Source organism: Ornithodoros turicata, chromosome 1 (genome assembly GCF_037126465.1).
Source record: "Ornithodoros turicata isolate Travis chromosome 1, ASM3712646v1, whole genome shotgun sequence".
In the NCBI taxonomy this organism is placed as follows: Eukaryota; Metazoa; Arthropoda; class Arachnida; order Ixodida; family Argasidae; genus Ornithodoros; species Ornithodoros turicata.
The window spans coordinates 85,782,981-85,791,032 of record NC_088201.1 but is presented as its reverse complement, the minus strand read 5'-3'; the positions used below and the strand labels follow the sequence as shown (position 1 = coordinate 85,791,032).

The window sequence follows — 8,052 nt, the reverse complement described above, 5'->3', positions numbered from 1 at the left end:
AGGGGGGGGGAATGGGCGCTTCACGTTTACCCTGCCCTGTGCGCAAACTCGCCTCGCTACGGCTCTGCTTAGAGGGAAGATCGGGCATTCCCGTGCTTGCTCATGTTTCATAACTGTTCTACCTGGTGATCCAAACTCTGTATTTTCTAATGAACATTGGTAGTATTTGACGATGTCGTGTGGGTAACTGGAATGTGGCGTAATGCGTCTTTACAAACAACAACATATACACGACGCTTCACGCTTCATGTACCACGGTTCATCGGGTACAAACAGCAAGGTCTCTTTGTACCTGATGAAGCGTGATCCACCACGCGAAAGCTTGTGGCAAATTTTAGGAAGTTTCATTGCCGTTTATCAGTTGTCTGCTCTACTATTGGACCTGACTTTTCCCAGTCTACCGGAATATACCTCATCTTATAAAAGCAACCCAGGACGAGTCTGCTTTCTGAATTACATGCATTTCCATAGGCAATTCCACTCGAAAACAGGCGGGCACGGCAATGATATAGCTCTCCTTGTGCTGTCTGAAACACCGTTATGTGAATGGCATAATTCAACCGACTGTTGTGTTCAAAATATCATAAACACATAACGCATTATGCTGTCTTGTGCAGTCTGTTTTGCCTGTCGGTGAGTCCCGGACTTTACTTATCACGACGATTGTGAACCCACTTAACTGGAGTTAGGAAATGCGACATGAGAAACAAAGCCATTTGAAAACGTGCCATATGGAGGCAAATGTGCATGCCATTCGCAATAGCAACCAGCGCTTCGAAACGTCATAATTTGACTAGCCTTAAAGGTGTTGTGACAGTTCATTCCGAAATTTAGTCGATACATGCATAAAACGAAGCTGTGGGGCCCTCGAATCCTAGGATTCCATTCGTGGGTTCGCGTACGATTTATCTTCGAAAGAAAATAATGTTTTTCGATTCCGAAATTTATGAGGGCGTGACGTCACACCGGAGCACGACAGCACCTGGCGCGGACATGCGCAGTAGCCCGGGAAACGGCGTCGATCAGCTGTTTTACGCGGGCGGCGGGATGTATGCACGTCGTCGACTTATAGCTTTGGTTCCTGGGATCAGCTTATAGGAAAAGGAACAACTGCTTGTCATTGGAGCGAAATGTCATCTGAGAACTCCGACAGGCGTGACGATTCCGACGACACGTCTAGTGAATCTGAGCCGGGCGACCATTTCTACCTTGATCCTCTTGTCTCCAATTCGTCATCAGTCTCATCAGACTCGTCTGACGCTTTTGATTTTTCGTAACCTGAAGGAACGGAGGACCACCTTTCCATTCGGAGAGAAAACACTGATTGGTAAGCATTCGCCTTTATTTCGTAGCGATATGCGTATGTTTCGTTGCACTGTTGACAGCGATGGGCATACTCTCACCAGCTGCTCAATGATACCTGCAATTTGCATACAGTTGCTACGATAGTCTGTAAATCGGAAATGAGCATTGTATACGATAACGCCAGTATTTACTTTGTGCTATTTTGTAATAGTTTGCGATGTTATTCTTCGGCACGCAGTTTTGTTGATTTAAGTTCCTCGCTGGCAAGATGTAGTGGTGCGAAATAATGTGATTAAGTTTGCACATAAGGAAATCATCTGCAGGTGTGCCTGCGAAAATTGCACAAGAATGCCAACAGGAAGAGAACGCATCTGTTGCACAGAGGTGGACGAAGGGAGGAGCAAAATTCTCCCAGGGCACAAGTGCATCTTAGACAACCCTCATTTCCGTTCATTCTGCCTAGACCGACACCTTCTGGAAATTGAAATGGAAAAGGTCATGTATTATCACCCTGAAGTAAGAACCGTGAAAGATGAGAAGGCGTAAGTGAAAATATTTTATTGCACAGGGGGAATGACTAGACGGTATACTGAATAAATACGTTTTTTTTTTTTTTTTGCAAAAAAGTCACAAACCACACTGTTATCACAGTCGTTTCAGGCACACATCATACCGCCAAGTAGTATGGTTCCTTCACAGGCGAAGTCTTGGGAAGGGAACAGAGTGATCATCCCAAGCTGTGTTGTCACGGAAGTGCGGCGAACATTCCCATCACCAACAGGGATATACAGAGGATTTTCACCGTTTTAGGTGAGGCTTAGTAGCGTGTGAAAACCTGTCACATGAGCACAATAATTCACTTGGAGCACAAGCATGGTGGTAGTATCGATATAACGAGAATATTGCAGTTATATGCTACTGACTACATGCCCAGCTCTGCAAACTGAAAATGCATGAGCATTACACAATATTTAGTGGGTTGTTCTGGAAATCTCACCTAAATTTGATGACGAAAAACCGAAAGTGCTGCACTGAGCTAAGTGATACTGCACCTTGCAGAAAGGAATGGGCGACTAGTCGGGAGAAAAATAATGCAGCTCAACAACCAAACAGAACGCGGTGACTAGAAACACAATCAATTGAGGGTGCTGTGACACTTCCTCAGAGTATATTATACATGCATTGTGCTCCTTGTCAGAACCCCATGTTTAATAAGCTTCGTTATGTTACACTGATTTCCATTCGCCGATAACTGTCTGGTAAACCATGTACAGGGTGGGTGCAGATAAAGTAGCCCCACATTTTTGCACGTGTTGCGTTCCCTGCTTACCGCATGAACTTCCGATGGCGCGGGATGACAGATTTATCCAGTACAAACGCACAAGAAAATCGTAGTAACCCAACTCCACGTAACAAAAAAGTTATCCACGCAAACATTGCTCTCCGAGCATCCTGATTTTCCTATGCAGAAGTCAATATGGCGGTCACGGCACAGTTGCGTCTAGCTACTGCTAGGCTTACCAGATCTCGTTTTGTTTCTCCGTAGATGGCACCCCCAGCGGTAAGGCGACCCTGTACCCACCCTGTACACGCCAGGAAAAACATAAAAAAATGTTGATGTCATGAAAATCAATAAACACTGAAAAACATACGCCAAATCCGCCTATAAATAAAAACCGTAAACTCGGAACCCTAGTTATAGAACAGCAGTCACCACTGTGCTCGTGGTTTTAGGCTTTTCCTGTTGGGAAGTTAATGTTCTGAAGTAAACGGGCCTCTACATGATGGAGCAAGTTCCTTTCATATCTATAATGCCCTCCCATTTGTAACATGCCCACCATAACGCACTCCCATTACAGTACTTTTCTCATGAGGTTTGAAAGGAAACAAGAAACATGTGGCTATTCTCCTTCCCAGGGTGGCAAGCCATTGACCATCGTCACTCTGCTGGGTCATCCCCTCCAGGCATAGCTTCCAAGGTAGCTTCTGTGCACTGCCCTGCAGAGTGGAACACAAGCAGTTGTCACATCTGTGTATCGCCTCAGTTATGTACACAAAACGTGTGAATGCAATACCGGTTGTACTGCATGCAACAAAAGACACGGTTTAAAAGCTATAAAAACCCCTGTGCTGGAAACAAAATGACGACAGAATGCTCAACACAGAATTCTTTTGTTTGTTTCCCGGCACGGGTGTTTTTATCGCTTTTAAAGTATTAAATAACGAATAGCCCAAGTTTTAACCATTTACAAGACTTAGAACGCCATACGGTACCACAGTTGGACGGAGAAACGCCACGACTACAATGAGGGTAATAGTTGTTACAAATTTACTGTGCTATTTAAACGTGGAGACAGCTGCATACAGCACAATCACAATGCACAGATTGCTAAACTCGAGAGCAAGCCATAACACCTATTCTATGCAGCTATAACAAAGTTAATGTAATTTCTTTTCTCACGTGTTCCTTGAGGGATTTGAATTGTAGGTAAGTGGCCACATGTTTATCGCTACAAAGTATGCACGGCCGAATAGCAGACCTTGCTTGCAAACTTTGAAGCATGAGAGTGATTAGTAATGTGATGTTGTTTAGTACCGCACCTGTGGAAAACCTACTCTGATGGTGTTCCACCAGATCAGATTTCGAACGTCTTGTGCGAGTGCTAGCTACAGGTGGAGGCACAGGTACAGGCGGCCTGCTGTGTTGCGTTTCGCACAGCTCCAAAGTGCACGCAATCAACTTCTCGATGTAGCCTATACACATGAGATAAATAAAACTGAATGAACAGTCATTATTGTTTAGACAGTAGTGTTTCACAACATTCATTAGCTATGTCTGCAATTAGTTAATGCTCAGGAGTTTGCCATTTTTTAATGTTGTTGTGATGCCTTCTCATGCAATTAGATGGAAGTGGGAAAAGCTACTGCTATCAGCTTACCAAACGTTGCAGCTCCTTTAAATGGGGTCACCACAATGTCACGGTTTTTTCCCTTCGGATACTTCAGTTTCCACATCAGGACACCGCTCTTTGTCTTTACTTGTACCCTTCCAGCGTTTTCATTAAAATGGAGAGCAGCAAGTGTAGTCCTAAACGATACGTAATTGAAGAGAAATAAAAAAGGTGGCAAATGGAAACCGGCAATGTTTTAACTGCTAGTGCGCTGAAATGCAATACTTATCTATCCCAGTGATGAAATGCACACTGAAACACAGTACGTCAGTGTAAGTGTATTAGTCATCAGTCAGTAAGTATGTCAGTCATCAGTAAGCTAACAATGAGACTACAAGTTGCAGCTGTCAGTCCTAAACTATGAGTTATGTCATGCCACAGCTCCAACATGAACCCCTTGACCAAACTGTTTTAAGCATGCATCGTGAGCATGAAAGCCACACGGCAAACCAATGAGGAGAAAACTGTGCCTCAGGAAGGATAACCATTGATCTCTGATGCGGTATCGCAAGCACAGCATGCACCTGTCTTTCCCGTGATGAGGTGAGATAAAGGACAGGGTAAGTATACAAGAGAAATGGAGGTTAACAAAATGAAGGCCCATGTGGTGCCACAGCAGAGGTAACAGCAGGACAATTATTTTCTTGTACAGCCTTAGATTTGGAACCATAGGTGGGGAGTAACGTGTTACATTTTTAATCGGTAACGTATTACATTCTCGATGAAGTAATTTAGTAATTAATAAGTAGCAGTAAATAATTACTTTTCGCGCAGTAGTAACAGTAATTGTAATCACTTTTTTCGAGTAACGTGTACAACTCTGTGGAGCACTCACTGGTCATTAGGCGCCCTCTCAGCCCAACGGGCGAAGCTCACAGATGGAAATTTTGAACATCAACTATTTCTGCTTTGCAATAAATCGTCCATGTAAGTTGTATTCATGCGTGACCCTTGTTTGTGCCCAACATTCCTTATATTGATTTGCGGAATGCACTTATAGAACTCAGCCAAAAATGGTACATATTATAAGGACAACTGGTGAAGTAATGCAAAAGTAACGGCATTACTTACCAGAAGTAACAGCGTTAGTAACGAGTTACCTGCTACCGCAACAGTAACGAATAACGTAACGTGTTACTTTTTGAAAAAGTAGTGAGTAACGGTAGTGCACTACAAAATAAAAGTAACTTCCCCACCTATGTTTGGAACTCACTGCGAATGGCATTTGCAGCAAGAATCTCAAGGTTCAGGAAAGAAGTACGTGACAGCCAGGGGCAGATTTGGGGGATAGGAGGGGTCTGGATGTCATCAATTCATGAATAACATGGGGGGGGGGAATATGTTTATTAAGAAAAAAGAACAGAAGAAAGAAAAATAACAATGGGTTGAATGGGGTACAGCATGCACCTGGCACTTCTCTGTAGTGCACCCCTCCTAGGAAAATCCTGGATCTGCTCCTGGTTACAATACATTGCAGTACGTTTAACAATGTGCTGCGTCCCTTTCACAAACAGTCCCATGAAGCGATGAACGTGCCTTCAATGTTTACCTGGCTTTCATCCCAAGGTAGGAGTAGTGCGTATTCTTTGGCGCAAAGTGGATGATGCAGGAATGAAATGCCTCGACCATGTATGTCTGATCTTGCGGAGACACCTGCTGCAGGTCCTTCAGAAGCCGTTTTGATTTGATGGTACTACACAACTTCTGATGTGCGTGGGTATCTAGACAGTTGTGGAGAAAAAAATACTGTATATGTACATCTGCATGTTTTACAGTGCATTGCTCTGCATAGAAAGAGGCACATAGCACAATATGATGTGACAACCTGTTATGCAAGACGTCAGATGTTATTACCTTCCCTGATCCACTTGCGTGGTGCAAGCTCGTCATGTTCACATGACGGGTACCTGTTATGATGGCCATGGTGTCTGTCAGCGATGTGACTCAGCATCGACGTCCACTTTATTGTGACAAGCTCACTGTCTCCACCGCATGTTGTAGCACTGAAGTACATGTGGTTGATGATGGACCTGATCCACGGTTCTATAGGCTTGTTGCCTTTTGTTTTAGCAACAGCCACAAGCTTCTTTTCTAGACCTGCAGTAGAAAAGATTCATATACCAGAATATAAGGGTTTTTTTTTTCTTTCACCACCACCAACAACAAAGGTTTGGGCAGTGGGCATCCCCCTGTAATTCTGGCCAGGGTGGGGTGCCTCCTAGGTTTGTTGCCAGATGAAGATATATAAATGGGGTAACCTATGTTGCATAACAAATCACAAAACAAGCCTTTCTTTCTGCATGGAGTCAAGATACAAAGCTTATTTGCAATAAAGTTACCAACCTTTAGCTATGTGCCAGCAGTCGAACAAGTGTTGCACGGTGGGGTAATGTTCGTTCAGGAACTTCCTGATTTGACTGTGCCTGTCTGATATTACTGTTGTGATGTTTAGGCCATCCAGCCGCTCCAGCCCCCTCTTCAAGCCTTCAAGCTCCATGTGGGTGCTGCCTTTGACCTCATTGCACTGAAAGCACAATGATAGGGTAGTGCTGTATATGGGTAGCCTATCCGACATTACATTTTTACTGCAAGGGCACAGTTATAAAACCGAACCGCATAATATATATATATATATATATATGCAGCTTACATGCAAAAATACCTTTAGACATGCAAAACTAAAATTACATAGGGTCCAGGAATGTAGACAACTCGTTTCTCCCTTTCAACATGAGATTCAATGAACCAATCACGGGGTGCACCCGACACTTTGCCATAGGCCCCCGCTCCTGGACCAGCCCTGGATGCGCTTGGCATCCATTTTGTATTGAAAGGCGCATACATTGTCATATTATGCGAGGGGGAGCCCCACAGTATCACACGACGTTCTAATTTCACTGCAGCTACATGAGGTGTGCTGACCTGGACAATTTCAAGATGAATCACCCGTTTGATGTTGGTCTCGTAGAAGGTGTAGCTCCCATATTTTGCACAGAACCCGGGGGAGTCTGCACGTCCATCACCAGCCAAGCAAACCTCCTTTCCTCTGACTTCCTCTATGAGTAGGGACTGTTCTTCCTCCCACACCTGTGAAAATCATTTGCATGTGAAATCATTTGCAAATAATGACAAGATACCTTAATGAGGCCACAAACGTTGGCTCACCTTGTCAATAGCTGGAATTAGGAATTTGGTTTGCATTCTGTGATATGACCGTGTGCTGAAGCAGCAAACTCCGACAGCCTGCATGAGCCGGATGACTTTGGTGGGGCTGCTTCCGGTGTACAGGATCCCAGCAGCCAGAAGAATGTCACCTAATGCACGTTTGCCAATTCTGGGCTGGCTGTCCCAGGCATAAACGTGGCCCGACTTGCACATTGTTGTCACCTTGACCCTGGTGCCAATTACATTCACAACAGGCTGTGTTTCACAAAGGCACTCCCGGCAGACCACGAAAAGCTGGAGTAAATTCTCCTCAAAAACTATAAACTTCCTTTGTTTCTCTGCCTGTGGAAGACTGAGGTTTAAGCTGAAAAGAAAAAAAAAAAGAAGGAAAATGAATGACAAGGCTGTAATGCACGGACCACAATCCTGATATGTACAACACTACGTATTATTGTCATGGAGCGATTATTAATTTAGCTTGCAACATGCATTGTTATAGAAGCTTTCAGCGTAGCACTTCCATACACTATAATTTTTGTGGTTAGTTTTGCAGTCAGGAATTTTCCAGCCTCTGGCACTTGCTGACCCACATATGTATGATAATGAGGTAAACATTTAAATTATAAGACAT

At 44.0% G+C, this 8,052-nt stretch overlaps 1 long non-coding RNA gene across 1 annotated transcript; it reads left to right on the top strand.

Moving 5' to 3' along the window:
• Window positions 1–1,048: 1,048 nt before the first annotated feature.
• Window positions 1,049–4,426, top strand: LOC135401743 (uncharacterized). The gene is made up of 4 exons (XR_010424897.1): window positions 1,049–1,327; window positions 1,629–1,847; window positions 1,957–2,115; window positions 3,223–4,426. It is a non-coding gene; the product is annotated as an uncharacterized LOC135401743 (long non-coding RNA).
• Window positions 4,427–8,052: the final 3,626 nt, after the last annotated feature.